Source organism: Chiloscyllium punctatum, chromosome 26, assembly GCF_047496795.1.
Source record: "Chiloscyllium punctatum isolate Juve2018m chromosome 26, sChiPun1.3, whole genome shotgun sequence".
In the NCBI taxonomy this organism is placed as follows: Eukaryota; Metazoa; Chordata; class Chondrichthyes; order Orectolobiformes; family Hemiscylliidae; genus Chiloscyllium; species Chiloscyllium punctatum.
In genome coordinates, this window is record NC_092764.1 from 66,377,529 (window position 1) to 66,394,436 (window position 16,908).

The following is a 16,908-nucleotide window of genomic DNA, read 5'->3' on the forward strand; positions in this document are numbered from 1 at the left end:
CTGTGGTTAATGGAAGGTCAACATCTTCCCTAATTTAAAGTAGGCATTAATTTTCAGGTTTCCTGAATTGGCAGAAAGTTATCTGGCCAGATCTTTTCCTGTAGTATTTGGAACCCTGTGGCGTCATTATGATCTGCTTCAATTATTTTTGTTGCAGCCATTTTGTGTGTAGGACTAAGAAAACCCCTAAGGTAATCTATGCTTATGTGAGGAACAAGAGGATGACTAGATTGAGGGTAGGCCAATCATGGATAGTAGGGGGAAAATGCGCTGGCATCAGAGGAGGTAGGGGAGGTCCTTGATTAGTACTTTGCATCAGTATTCACTAGTGACATGACATTGATATTTCTAAGGACAGCATGAAACAGATTGATATGATATGGTATGATAGGAAGGAGAATGTGCTGAACATTTTGAAAAACATAAGGATAGATAAATCCCCTTGGCCTTACAGGATATACCCTTGGTTACTACAGGAAGTGAGGGAAGAGATTACTGCATGTTTGGTGATGATCTTTGCTTCCTCACTGTCCACTGAAGTGCCAGATGATCAGAAGGTAACCAATGTTATTCCCTTGTTGAAGAAAGGGATTAGGGATAATCTGAGGAATTACAGGCCAGTCATTCTTATATCTGTGGTGGGCAAAGCATTGGAGAGGATTCTGAGAGACAGGATTTAAGATTACTTGGAAAACCATAGTTTGATTAGAGATATCCAGCATGGCTTTGTGAAGAGCGTTTCATGCCTCACAAAACTTATTTAATTCTTTGAAAATGTGACAAAACACATCTTTGAAGGTAGAACAGTGGATGTGGTATACGTAGATTTGAGCAAGGCATTTGATAACGATCCCCATTGTAGACACATTCAGAGAGTAAGGAGGCATGGGATACAGGGAAATCTGACTGCCTGGATACAGAATTGGCTGGTCCATAGAAGGCAGAGGATGGTTTTAGATGAAAAGTAATCAGCCTGGAGCTTGGTGACCAGTGGTACTCTGCAGGGATTGGTTCTGGGGCGTCTGTTCTTTGTGACTTTTCTAAATGACTTGGATAAGAAAGTGGAAGAGTGGGTTAGTATGTTTATCGATGACACAAGGGTTAGTGGAGTTGTGGATGGTGTAGAGGGCTGTTGTAGGTTGCAACAAGACATTGGCAGGATGCAGATATGGGCTGATAAGTGACAGATGTAGTGCACCTAGAAAAGTGTGAAGTCATTCACTTTGTAAGGTGGAATCTGAATGCAGAATACAGGATTAAAGATAGGGTTATTGGCAGTGCGGAGGAATAGAGGAATCTTGGGGTCCATGTCCGTAGATCCTTCAAAGTTGCCACCCGAGTTGATAGGGTAGTTAATAAGGCAAATAGTGTGTTGGTTTTCATTAACAGTTGGATTGAGATTAAGAACCACAAGGATTTGCTTCAGCTCTATACAGTCCTGGTTAGACCACCGTTGGAATATTGTGTTCAGTTCGGATTGCCTCATTATAGGAAAGATGCGGAAGTTTTAGAAAGGGTGCAGATGAGATTTACCAGAATGCTGCATGGACTGGGGGTGGTGGGGTGGTGGTGGGTGTCTTATGGAGAAAGTTGAGGGAGAGAGGGCTTTTCTTATTAGACTGAAGAAGGATGAGACTTGACTCGATAGAGGTGTATAAAATGTTGACAGGCATAAATAGAAAGGATAGCCAGAGTCCTCTTCTCATGGCAGAAACGTCTATCATGAGGAGGCATAACTTTAAGGTAATTGGAGGAAAGTATAGAAGAGATATCAGATGTATGTTCTTATACAAAGAGATGGGTGGGTGTGTAGAAAGTACTACCAGCAATAGTAGTCGAGTGAAAAAAATTAGGGTCATTTAAGTGACTCTTAGGTGGGCACATGTAAGATCGTATAATGAAGGCTATTCTGTTTAGTCTGATCTTCGAGTAAGATAAAAGGCCAGCACAATATCGAAAGCTGAAGGACTTGTACTGCATTGTATTGTTCCGTGTTCCATATTCCGTGTTCTGTGTTCTGTATTCTAATGGACATTTTGGTTAAAATACACAAAAATCAAAATTGCCTTGGCATTAACAGACTTTACATTGTATTTATCGCAAAGCGTGTCTTTGTTTTTCCAAGTGAACCTGAGCATACTCTGCATTCTTTTCCTTATAACTTATTTTCTCTGTTTTCCTGGGAGATGGCAAGTCTAAAGCAGCATAGGTCATTTTATGATCCTGAGGTCTTGTCCTGGTCTATGAAAACAATTTACAGGATATCGTTCGTTCAATATTTGGTCACTTGGATTCAGCTGTGAGGCAAAGCAATTAAAATAGACAGTGTTTCAATTAATTAGTGCAAGTGCAACAGATTTTAAAATGTAAATTTGTAAATATTTCATACACTGAGCTCTAATAGATTCTCAATTACTGTTATATGCTGTCATTGTGATCTGTGACTTTCCCCGACCTGGGCATATTCTGCCATTTCTTGATGCCTTGGTCTTGGTGCCTTCAGCAAATTGTTCAGATTTAGTGCAGTATATGGTGTCATCGCATCAGTTGTTCCCTGTATGAGTTGAAAAAAATCTAGATAAATGTAAGTTTATACCTATATCCATGTCTGTCTCTCTTTCTACCACTTTAAGTTTAAAACTGATGGGGTAAACAGGACGAGGAATTCTAAATATGGATACCAATAAAAAAGATACAAAATCTACAAAGATTCCTGGAAGCATGTTTACTAAATGTCAGTGATAAACAAAACAGGAGTGATCTTTTTGGCCCTTGCAGTCAGTTCTGTTCTTGTGTAATCCCTAGTGATTTTCAAACAATAGCTTTAATTACTCAAGTGCCCTAAACCTTGGATACATTTCTTGAATCAAGTTAACGAGTGAACGTCCAAAGTTCTATGTGGTATAAAATCCCTATCATTCTAGACGTTTTGAACTAAGATATGTTTCTTCTTTTCAGTATAAATCAACGAATCAAACCCATCCAAGGAAAAAACGTCCTTGCATCGAGTCTGTCAAATTCTTTCCAAACCAAATATTTTTCAACTCAATCATATTTTATTCATCAAATCACTAAGAAATGTTGGCCCACTCTACGCAATCTTCCATAATAAAACTACACATTTACTCCAGGAACCGGCCTAGTTGACATGAGTTGCATTCCTCCAGTGTTAAGCATGTCCACCCTTAGGCAGGGCAGTAAAACCTCAATTTTATCACAAACATGGTCTTATCAATGCCATACCAAATTGTCAGTTGTGCGAAGACATCTTTGATGATCTTCTACAAGACCGTTATGTGCAAGGTAATATTCTATTCTCCCCTGTGACTGATTGCTAAAAATGCATGAGAATGTCTTGTAATTGAGCTGCGATGAGAAGAACATTCTTTGAGCTGGAAATGTTCTTCGTTTGGTCGTGAACACACTAATTCTTAATACAGAACAGGAAGTTTGCTATTGTGCTTTTTTTAAAAAAAAAACTGCTGTAATGTGCTTAGTCTGTCAGTGGCACTGTCAGAATCGTAACCTGATGTTATTGGAAAACTGCGATTTCATGCCAACAATTTTCTATGAGTTGGTTTCACGAGATGGGAAATGGACAAATAAGGCTCAAGTTTAGAGGAAGCTTCTTCATACCTTTTTAACATTGTAGTAAATGGAAGGAATTAGTCAATTCAATCCAAAGAGTTGGAGGCTGAAATTTTTGTTTTTTCCTAAATTCACAAATGTCTCACATGATATGATTTGAAGAGAAATGAAAGCAAGAACAATCTTATATTTTATGTCTCCTGCTGTTCTTGATATCACGAATCACTTTTCCAGTCGGGCACAGGGTGCATCAAAAAATCACAAAACTGCTGTCGCCAAAATGCAACATTCAGAAAAACGTTTATTAATTCTGCATCTGGAGACATCACTGATAATGGTAACTATCATTGTCAATTCCTGCTTGACTGGTAAAGTTGGGCTTGTAACTAAATGTCAGGTGGAAGAAAAAAGTCAATGTCTGTATTTTGGACTAGGCTACATACAAAGTAAGCACATTACAGTGGTTTCTTTTCCTAACAGGCAAAAGCGAACATTCTGTTTTGTACACACTCTTTATTAGCATATCCACAATCAAAATATTACAGCAACATTAGACACCATCTGACCTATAGATGTTATTGTTTTAATCCTGTGTCATTGAATACAATCTGTGCTGATTTGCATAAATAATTACAACAGCAAAATAAAATATAGCTGTTGCACTATTGGTTACGTACAGTTATATTTTGTGTTAAAAAAAGCCTTGTGTTCATCATTACTCGATTTGTCATCAATGGTTTTCACGACTGGGGTATGAAATAAATTTTAAAATGAATAGCAATCCAGGAAATGCATTTCTGCAAAACTTAACGCAAGTCATAACATAATCCACATACCACAATTTTTAAAAAAAGATATTGGCCCACATTATCCAGTGCCAGGCAAATGACCTTTCATCATGGATGGGAGCTGAGCATGCAGACAATCGTGGACTGCTCAATATAGAAGACTCCAAAAAAATTGCCAGGAAATTGAAGTTTCCACTGGGCAATTTCTCTGCACTTAGAACCCTCTGAAAGAATCCACTTAAATAGAATTTGGAGGTCTCTGATTAAATTAAATATAGACAATCACATCAAAACTTATACTATTGAAGATGTAGTCCAACTCCTGAATAACAATACGACTGACAGGCAACATTTGCTCAGACATCCTGACCAGAAATCACCTTCCTCTGCCTGGTACCTGACACAATGCTGGCCTGTGGAAATGACAAAACCCTGATGTTTTCTGGACCAGCTCCTCCTTCACTGCTTTGCTTTTCTTGGTTCCAGTGAATGCCCTTTCCCCACCATGGGCCTGATGGGACTCTCCTTCAGGATGCTGCCCATTCTTACCATCTCTGAAACTGATCTGCCTCCACACCTTTAAAACAGAGTTTCCCCTTTCCCCAGATTAAACCGCACGCACTCCTGTCCCCCAAAGATAGTTTCATCAGCCATTTTTCCCTACTGCAGACATAGCTCCACTTCCCCGTCTCAGGACAGAGTCATTGAGTCATACAGCATGGTAACAGACACTTAAGCCCAAACAGTTCATGCCAAACAGGTTTCCCAAACTAAACTAATCCCACAGACTGCATTTGGCCCAAATCCCTCTGAAGCTTTCCTATCCATTTGTCTATCCAAACATCTTTTAAATGATGTAACTGTACTTGCATCTATCACTTCCTCCGGCAGATCATTCCACACACAAACGACCCTCTGTGTGAAAAAGATGTCCGTCAGGTCCCTGTTAAATCTTTCTCCTCCGGTGATCTTCAATACCCCAGGTAAAGGACGTTTTCTGTTCACCTTAGCTACACGTCTCATGATTTTATAAACCTTGGTAAGGGCACCCCTCAACCTTACATGGTCCAGAAATAAAATCTACCTGTGACCCATTTGGTTCAGGATCATCTTCCCCAACACAGGAAACAGCAGTCCACTTTCGTCACTTCAGACTTGGCACCAATACCATTACCTGCCCTGAAGAAGCTCTTTCCTTCCCTCACTTCAAACCCAATCTGACTCCACATTCCTGGGACAAATTGCCCCCTTCCTCGCTTGGGACATGATATCCCTCTTGTCGAATTTCCAGTATGGTCAGTCTCTGCCCCTCCTAGGACCAATCCCTGCACTTCCCATGGGGAGACCTGACTTCCTTCGGACAAGATAATCACTCCCTCTTGCTGGTCCCAATTTTTCAACTGTCCTGATGCACTTTAAGCACTGTATGACTAAACTGGCTTATTAGCTATCTTGGCCCTACACCATAGCAGAATACGCGGCACCCAATTGGCCACCTGCACATTTGGCATAATTCCGACCTGCCACTCTCATTCATATCAGCTTGCTACTTCATCCCACTTAGCATCCTATTTAACTGGACCTCGTCCAGATGGCAGCATCCCCTAGCAGCACCTTAACCTCATACTTACATTTGGTACCTACCACGTGACAGCTGGTGCAAAAGTGGCTGTCTGTTCTGGACAGCAAAACTTCAGAAAGGGGCAAGTGACTGCTGTAAAAAGGAGACTTAGTTTGCTTTTCCCTGACTGCTCTGTGTTACGAGAGAACTATTAGAATGGAAGCAGAACTCTGTGTTTCTGATGGATACTTGATCAGAAGCTCCTTTCAAAAATATGGAACTCTTTACATCTGTAATAGAAGGGTAAGGATGCCAATCCGTGTGACATTGCCATTCCTCAGAAAAATGCAGCCCTATATTTGATTACTAATATATTTTGATATTCAGAAATTGATTGTTCAAAAATGACTGCATGCTGAGAAACCTGCAGAGTGATTCCCCAAAATCAGTGATCCCAGATAATGAAATAATGTTCCTTTTGTAATAAAGCATCTTTGACATGCACATATCAATGGGAGGTTGGATGAAATTTGAATATTTTACACCATTGACCGTATATTGCAATGGCCATGTCAGAAAAGCTCAGTATTGCTTCACCTATTCAGTTGCACAGAGAAAAGTTGGACATATGGTGCAAAGTTAAAATTGACATTCCATTTGGGCGTTGTGTATTTGAAAAGATTAAATAACTCCCTACCCATGTTTTTCAGGACTGCGTATCGCTTCACCATGATGAGGCTGAGCACCAATAATCCACCTCATACAGTTGCGGAAATCATCAAGTACTTTGTGAACACACAGTCTAAAACAACCAAATCACAAACATCAATTAACATTGTGTATCAGTTAACATGTGAGTGGAAAGTTAGGGTACATTAAATTATTTTGGTTATGTCTTAATGGGATGCATATTCAATTGCAGAACTGAACTTAAGTTTTCCACTTCCCTTTAGATTTTCAGGCTGAGATAACAATCTTTACATCATTTGTATGAAATCTCCATTTTCTGAATTGAACTTGCAGAGAATATAAATCGTGGCGAGGGTTTTGTCAATCTCTTGGAGCTCATTAGACTGGAGTGGCACATAAAACGTCCATGATTTTACTGTAGAAAGGCTACTGGACTGTTTTGAGGAAAACCAATGGCAGTACAAATGCCTCTTGGAACCATCTGTTAGTGAGACATTCCCTGTCAAACACCAGAGTTAAGACCAAACCTCAAACGCATCTCATTCAGATCCTGATGGGTGTCCACTTACATAACTAACTCAAAACCCCCTCCACTGCTTCATCGGCCCTCGCTTGCCCACCATTGGTGCACTCTCACTCAAGATAATGCATAATTTCTCGTTATGGGATGGGCATGTTACTCTCAAAAGTTTCCATACAGACATGGTGAAAGGTAGTTCTCTTTTCTCTCGAAAAAGGGGGATTACAAGACAAGGGGCACATTTTTAAGGTGAGAGGAGAGAGATTTTTAAAATGTATGAGGGGCAATGTTTTTACACAGAATTTGTTTCGCATGTGGAATGAACTTCCTGAGGAAGTGATGGATGTTGGGACAACTACAATGTTTAAAACACATTTGGAGAAGCACATAAATGGGAAAGTTTTGGCCGGATTATGGACAAGTGCAGGCGGATGGGATTAGTTTAGTTTGGATGAGGTTCGGCATGGACTGGTTGGACCTTAGAGTTGTTTCCGTGTGGTATGATTCTATGTATCACAGATTTGATGTGCGTTATGAATGATATGGTTCCAGTAGAATTCTTACCTGGGTTGTCCTTCATTATGATGTGACTGACCGTTGCTGAAATTTGCAGGGTGCTGTGGGATACCATGCAGGGATAAACAGTTCTGGATCAGATTGCCTGTGTTTCTTCCAACCAGCTCGATGCTTCGTACAATCTGTCGTCTGTTGCTCGAATGACTGTACTGATTCCTGTTGTAGCTTCACTGCCATCTTTGTACCAAGGAAAACTGATATCCCTCGGGTAAAAGGGACATGTGGAGCATAAAACAGCAAGAGTCACGGATGGATCATTTCCAGGCTGCTGAGAGAGAATATTCAGTGGAGTCGGTGGAACTAGTGAAGTGAACAGGAAGAAAAAATAAAGTTACCTTGACGTCAGAAGAGGATTACAGCCCAAACTTTTGTTTCGGCCCATTCCTGGACAGTTACTGTCCAGTTGTGGGGGAAGGTGCTCATGGTGGTGAGGGTTGGACAATGTGCGCTGTTGGTGCCGAGATGCGAACAGAGTACAGTATCAGTGGGAATATTAACTCATCCCCGGACAAAGCGCGGGCAAGAAAACGTGGACCGCTCTTGTTACAGATCTCAGTTTTTCTGTTAGAAATAACTGTCGAGAGGCTCCTGAATTGGATTCACGATTTGCTATCGCCGGTGGTGCAATAAGACAGCGGTGGAAACGACATAACAACAGAGGGGAAAAATAACTGATTCATAACTGACACGGAAGCCAACGTAGTCACTTACTTATTGCAAAGCAAAAGCATGTGGAATGTACAGGATGGCGGGGGGCTCCAGCAGTTTTTTATATTTTAGAAATATCAGCTTTCCAACAAAAAAAAATGAGTCTGGAGTGTGATGCTGGAAAAGCAGAGCAGGTCAGGCAGCATCAGAGGAGCAGAAAAATCGATGTTTCAGGCAAAAAGCCCTTCATCAGGAATGCTGCCTGATCTACTGTGCTTTTCCAGTCTCCTGCTCCTCAGATACTGCCTGACCTGCTGTGCTTTTCCAGTCTCCTGCCCCCTCGGAGGCTGCCTGACCAGCTGTGCTTTTCCAGCACCACAGTCTTGATCCTACCCCCCAGCATCTGCAATCGTCACTTTTGCTTTAAAATAAACCCGCCAAGAAACGTCATCAACAAAAATAAACAGAAATTGCTGGAGAACCTCAACAGGTCTGGCAGCGTCTGTGAAAAAACCAGGGTTAAATCTTGTGCACCAGGAAACCTTCTTCTCAACTATCAACTTTGAGCAAAGAGGATGTCAAAAATAAATCATCAAATATGATCAAATCTCTGTCGCCTGTGATGGGCTATTGCACTTGACCAATATCGTTGAAATGTCGGAGCAAATTACTCCAGATACTGGAATCTGTAGTGAAAGCAACAAATGCTGGCGATCACAGCGGGTCAGGCAGCATCCATGGAGAGAGAGCAAGTTAACGTTTGGATGACCCTTGACATTACCCAGGGCAGGTATCGTTTTATCATATTGCAATAGTACTTGAGATTCCTGTTTATGTCCCACGGCTGTATAATTCAGGTACAACTGCTGATACATCATTCTAACCAATTGAAACACTGAACATGAAGTACAGTCAGCGATGCAATTCAAATGTAGGCATGTGTCAGGAACTGTGGAGATGTCTCCAAGGAGCGCATGCACACCGCCTGCCATTCGGACATGCTTGGACACTATGTCACTCAAAATGTACAGCATCGTTGCTGCCTCTCAACAACTCTCCCAGTTGACCAAGGAAACTACTCAGTACGAGGATCATTACGGTTGGACAAAAATGTCAACTTGTCATTGAAGAACATGCAACATCAAATACATGTTTAATAAATCCTGTAATGTGAACTTTTCCAAGCACACCCGAGAATTGCTTCCCTTCTTGCTTTCGTATATACCCACACTGTTAAACTGGACCCTGTTCTGTTTTCAATCAATTTGGCTTGATGGACGATTGTGCGATAGTACATTCATCTGTCCTGTACACTGACATGGATTATCTGAAGAAAGCCACTGTATTTATTTTTGTGGCCAGTTACTTTTCAGCCATCTTGTTCCGCGTGTAGATAATAAGGATCAACTTGCTTCCACCAAGTTACCTTAACAGCGTGGCCGACTTGAAAATAAACAAAGCGAGCAATCGAATGACATATTTGGTCCGACTGTTTTAGTCACGTTCCCTGGTAACTGGGTCACTTTATCCGAGATTACCCCAGAAACTACAGAAAGAGCCAGTCGCAAAACAACTAGCCGGATTAAATAAAAGAGTTAAAAGAGAGGAGTTCAGTAATTGACTTAATCTGTCCAAAGGAGAACAGTACACGATATATTAAATAAAGATTAAATAACAGATCGACTTTCCAGAAAGACAATATACTGTAGAATGGGAGAGAATACCTGGGAAAATTGATGCCTGAATAAACCGACAGAAAAGTGCAATACTCAGAAACTTGTTGATCTATTTGCTAGAGAGACAGAGCATGAATTGCCTGATAGTTTGCAATAACTTGAAATTGCGTTGGACAGACAGTGTCATAGTGCAGCGTAACATCCGGTTCATTGATCAGGAACGTGACTCTTTTTTGTTCCTTTTGCTGAAGTTCAGTGCAACAGTTGGCCATGCGCTGTGTACGGCTCGAGCTGATCATTCAAGCCAGTCGTTCCCTCTGAAGGGGATGTGTGGACTGTATGAGCAGAACAAACATCAGTGTGTTCTTTCAAATTGTCACATTTAATATGCCTAACTGATGAATTTTAACTGATGAACTGATGAAGCAACGATGAATTTTAAGACCGTCAGACCACCATCCCCACCCCCCACCGCGATGAACAAACATCTATATAGGTTGAATATTTTTTCAAAAATCAAATACTCTGCTTCCTCACCTTTCGAGGAAGTGTGAAGCAATGTAAAGATATCAGTCTTTCGGTTTGACAATAAGATGGTCTCCTCAGCGATTTGTTACTTGGAGGAGTCTTCACATTCATGCAACTGCCATTAATTCTCCAACCTCCCTCAGTTGTAAACATTCTGATAACATGAACCCTGCCAAGAACCACCTTGGATTCGATATGTTTAAGTCAATTGGACTTATTCTTCTAAAAGCTTATCCTGGAAGTTCCAACTAATCCTCATAAATCAATGGGTCTCTTCAAAATATTATTCTGGTAAATCATCTGTGGCCTGCTCTCAAAGCCTTTACACCTTTCCTTAAATGACAAGAGCACTATTGTACACATGATGCCAGACATTACCTCACTAATACCATGTGTACGAAATATAACCTTCCTACTTTTCTGTTTTTCATGAGTGATCTGGAGGGTCTCCCAACCGGAAATCATGGATGAACCGGGAGATCCACTCCATACTGAAGTCTAGGTCAGAGCAGTGCAAGTCAGGCAGCCCTGAGCAATTGGGAAAATCCAGCTATGACCTTCAGAAGACAATCAGAGCTGCAAGAGACAATACAAGTCTAAGCTTGACACCCAGACCAACCACACAGACACCCATCATTTGTGGCAAGGCTTACGCCAGCTTCCAAAGGAAAGGCAAATAGAATTGCAGGCAACGCTACAATCCTACTCAATGATCTCAATGCATTATGTGGTCACTTTGAACAGAAGGTTACTGAAACCATGTCACCTATCGCAACAGCCGCAGATGCACCTGTTCCCACAGTCACCGCAGCAGATGTTAAATTGGTCCACTCGTCCCATTAACCAACCAGGTCATATCCACCACCTGCATTCACCTATCACTACCTCATCCCTCCACCCCTCTCTCCATCCATAACCCTTGCGCCATATTCTTTATCTGCAGTTCTCCCTACCACCACCTCCGTTCCTGAGAGAGGGTTATACTGGAAAAGTTGACTTCTCCACCTCCTGTCGGAGTCACTGGCCATACATTCTGATCCAGTGCAGACCAGCAGGCAGGAGTATACACAGAAATGTTTAACCTCCTCTTACTCAGATCTGAAGTCCCCATCTGCTTCATGAAAACTACCATCATCTACGTACCAAACAAAAATCATGCAATGTGTGTCACTGACCATTCATAAAACAAAATCTATCTCAGATTTAATATCACTAGCTGTTTTGAATTCATTGCCAGAGGTGGAAGGGAGTTTGGAACATTTGCGACCCTTTGTACTCCAATCATCGAGGTATCAAGGCCAGCATTTCTTTAGCTTTTTTGATTACTTTCTGAACCTCCCATGACATTTTAAAGACCTTTCCAGGTGAACCACCAAGTCTCTGGGCATTCACGATATTAACATTCATACCAGTTAGAAAGTACCCTGATTTATCCTTTTCTTGATCCCAAATGGATCACATAGAACTTAAAACAGTGCAGAACAGTGCAGGCTCTTTGGCCCATGATGTTGTGCCAAGTTTTTATCTTACTCTAAGATCAAACTATCCTATGTGCCCTTCATTTTAGTATCATCGATTCCACGAACCCACCACTCTCTGTGCAAAGATCCGACCTCTGATATCTACCCTCAACCTTCCCCCAATCACCTTAAAATTGTGCTCCCTTGTGATAGCCATTTCTGCCCTGGGAAAAAGTCTCTGATTATTCACTATATCGATGCCTCTCACCATCTTGTACACCTCTATCAAGTTGTCTCTCATCTTTCTTAGTACTAGTGAGAAAAGCCTAAGCTCCCTCAACCTTTCTTCATAAGACATGCCGTCCAATCCAGACAGCATCCATGTAAATCTCCTCTGTATATTCTCTAAATCTTCCACATCCTTCCTATAATGAGACAATCAGAACCGAACACAATATTCCAAGTATGTTCTAACCAGGGCTCTACAGAACTGCAGAATTACCTTGTGGATCTAAAACTCAATCCCCCTGCTAATGAAAGCCAACACATCACTGTGGACATGAAACCCAAGATATCTTTGATACTCCACATGGCCAAGAATCCTAACTCTAACCCTGTATACTGCATTCAAATTCAACCTTGAAAAATGATTCACTTCACACCTTTCCAGATTGAACTCTATCTGCCACTTATCAGCCCAGTTTTGAACCCTGTCTATTCCCAATGCAACCTACAACAGCCCTCCACACTGTCCACTACTCCACCAACCTTTGTATCATCAGGAAACGTATTCCCAACCTTCCACTTCCTCATCCAAGTCATTTATAAAATTTAGAAGAGCAGAGGTCCTAGATCAGATCGCTGGGAAACACCACAGTGCCAGGCTGAATATTTTCCATCTGGTACCATCCTCTGTCTTCTATGGGCCAGCCAATTCTGTAGACAGTCAAATTTACTGTATCCCATGCCTCCTTCGTTTCTGAATGAGCCGACCATGAGGAACCTTATCAAATGCCGTGCTAAAATCAATGTGCACCACATCCACTGCTCTACCTTCTTTCATGTGTTTTCTCATGACCTCAAAGAATTCGATAGCACTTGTAAAGCAAGACATGCCCCTCAGCAGCTTCCACCCAAAACATATTAAAACAGCCATCCCCTATGGACAAGCCCTACGCCTACATCGGATCTGTTCAGATGAGGAGGAACATGACAGGCACCTAGAAGTACTCAGGGATGCCCTCCTAAGAACAGGGTACAATGCTCTTCGACCGCCAGTTTTGATGTGGCACAGCAAAGAATCGTAATGAACTCCTCAGTAGACAGACACGTTCTGCAACCAGCAGGATACTCTTTGTTGTTCAGTACTTCCCCAGAGCTGAAAAACTACGCCATGTTCTTCGTGACCTGCAACACTTTATCAATTGAGGATGAGCAACTTACCAAGACCTTCCCCACATCTCCACTGCTTGCCTTTAAAGAACCACCAAACCTCAAACAGACCATTGTTCGTGGCAAATTGCAACGCTTTCAAGACAACTGCATACAAGCCTGTGACGGTAGGTGCTGCAAGACATGTCAGTATGTGGACATGGATACCACCATTGCACGTGGGGACACCCCTCACCATGTACGTGGGAGGCACTCATGTGACTCAGCCAACGTTGTCTATCTTATATGTTGCAGGCAAAGATGCCCTGAGGCACGGTACATTGGGGAAACTGAGCAAAGGCTACAACAACGGATGAATGGGCACCGCACAACAATCAACAGACAGGAGGGTTCCCTTCTAGTTGGGGAACACTTCAGTGGTCCAGGACATTCGAACTCGGACCTTCGGGTGACCATCCTCCAAGGCGCACTTCGGGACAGGCAGCAATGAAAAGTGGCTGAACAGAGGCTGATAGCTAAGTTCCGTACCCATAGGGAGGGCCTCAACTTTGTGTTCATGTCACACTGCAGGTGAACACCATTACACTATACACACACACAGACACTCCTACACACACACACACACACACTTCCAGGCACTCCTATACACTCACAAACATACGGACACACATATGCACAGACACTCGCACAACTCTTACAGACACACACTACCACACTCAAACATGCATCCTCTCAGAGACTTATACCAGTCTACACTCACGCACACACGTATAAACTCTCTCTCACAGACACTCACAACCCCCGCTGCCCCAGACACACAAACGCACACACAATCCTATAGACACACACTCCCACACTCACACATGCACCCTAACACAGACTTAACACATTCTACACTCACAGAAACACTCTCTCTCACACTCACAAGCCGCAACCCAGACAGACAGACAGACAGACAGACACACACACACACACACACACACACACACACATACGCACACACAAGCACACATATACATATACGTTTGTGGGGTGAATTTGTACTTGTAGAGTTACATTGTGCTTTGCTCAAAAACTGCATAAATTCCATGTGAGACTCTATTATCTCACTTTTTAGATTAGAATCAGTCTAAACATTATGGCACAGACAGAGAACAAAGGGGGCTAACACCTTCAACACATTGTCTAGCTAACACCAATTGGAACAGTTAACATGAGAATGCAACTTTTTAAGAAAAGTTTTGTGATTTACACATGAAATAAGTGAAACGATCATGGTATTCGAACAGATGAAAAACTCAACTGACAATCATGGTATTTTTCAATGTATAACTTCAGTTAAATCACACTGCAAACTTTTGTTATAAGTTCTGTGTTTTGCAATTGTGTCCTCCACAACCAACCGATGAAGGACCGATGCTCCAAAAGCTAGTGCACATCCAATTAAACCTGTTGGACTATAACCTGGTGTTGTGTGATTTTTAAATTTGTCCACGCCAGTCCAAAACCGGCATCTCCAAATCCAAATCCAAATCCTCACAAAAGTAATTATAAAGGCTAAAATAGATTAATCAAGTTGATAGACTTCATCTATAATTACCAAATCTCGATTTGCTTTATTTTTACAAGAATAACGCAAAACCTTTGAATACCCATGGACAATTAAATCATTTGAGTTGAAACTTCGCATTCACTTTTTTTCACCCCTAAATCATTTACTCTATCAGATAAAGCTTCGAGAATATTGTTGATCATGTTGACAATGAATCACATTTTGCAGAGCGGAGCATTGGCCACCAAAAAAAAACACCTTTTTAATGTTAATGTAAGAAGCACAACTCAAACAATTAAGCTCCGAGTGTACAAACTATGATTCTCGAACAGGGGAATATTGAAATTAAAACAGTTTTAAAGCTGTAAAATTATAGTAATGTAATTTGTTAGAAATTATTAAATTCTTTCAAAAATCCCAATTTAAGCAAAGTTATCACGTGAAAATAGCATTTGAAGAATATCATCACTATGATGAGAACAGATATACATTAATTATTTTCCACAGAGAATAAATATTCCACAACACACTAAAGTAGATAAATAATAAAACAGGTGAATCTTTACTTTATGCACATACAGAACAACATAAGTGTAAGGTTCCAAAGAAATAATTTTAAAAACGAGACCAGAAAATGATAAAATAGAAAATATTGTGCCAGAATACTATCCGAATGAAACGCTAGTTTTATAGTGCAGCTTTTTCTTCAGGGTCATACCTACTGCACATACCTTCTGTGTCATGAGAAGATCGTGTTCTTTTTCCATAAAATAAATGGATCTCAGATGGGGAAATACAACTGCTGAGTCTTTTCTTTTATCTAACAACATACATGATTGTAAGTTAAGAACAATCGACTTTCAGATAAGTTGTACTTTAATCTTAGAATTTCTTCTCAGTCGGAAATCGCAGCTACAAACTTTATGAACATCCGTCATGAAAAATCTCATTTATTCACAGCAAAATTTGAAGCAACAAACAAAAAATCTGATTGGAGCCTTTTAAAAGGCTTGTATTTTTAAAAATTATTTCACACTCCTACATTTCATTTTTTTGACCAGGTGCGAGGTTTTCTTTCTCTATACACCCACATTTTGCCATTTGGTGCCGCAATGCCATTGCTTGTTCTCAATTTACATTTCCGCGGATTCGTTTGTTTTAATTTTCTGTGTTTGCAATATTCTTCCCTGTCCGGGTTGCGCTAACAAAAATATTAACTTCAGTTAATGTTTACAGGTTTTGGATTTAATCTCAAATCGGGTTATGTAAAATGCCTTTCGGATATCTGTGCACATTGTGCATACCACATATCGATGGACTCGCATTTCCAAGTTACATTGGAGGTTGTGCACAAAGGTAAGTAAAAGAACTATCCTTGGATTTCTGGTTTGTATATTTAAAGAAAGCGTACAAAGTGCACCAGGATCAATGCATTGGTACAGTATAAAAGGAGACCATTGCTGCCATTGTCTGGACTGACTATTTGAATGAACAACTCGCTTCCACTTCTTGTAACATCGTACAGCTGTTTCACAGCTTTCACTTTTTAGCTATTTTGCTCATAATGCAGTAATTCTTTTTTTGTGCAATCATCAGCAAAAATCTCCACTTCTGAGGTTATGACAGAGGGAAGGTCATTGATGAAGCAGTTGTAAATTGTTGGGCCTAGGACACTACCCTGATGGTCTCCTGCAGAGATGTCCTGGAGCTGAGATGACTGACCATCCAAACCACAACCATCTTCCTTAGTGCCAGGTGTGACTCTAACCAGTGGAGTGTTTGCCCGCAATAGCCATTGATTCCAATTACGCCGGGGCTCATTGATGCCATACACGGTCAAATGCAGGCTTGATGTCTAGGGCTGGCACTCTCATCTCACCTCTAGAATTCAGCTCTTTTGCCTAAGGTTAAACCAAGGCTGTGATAAAA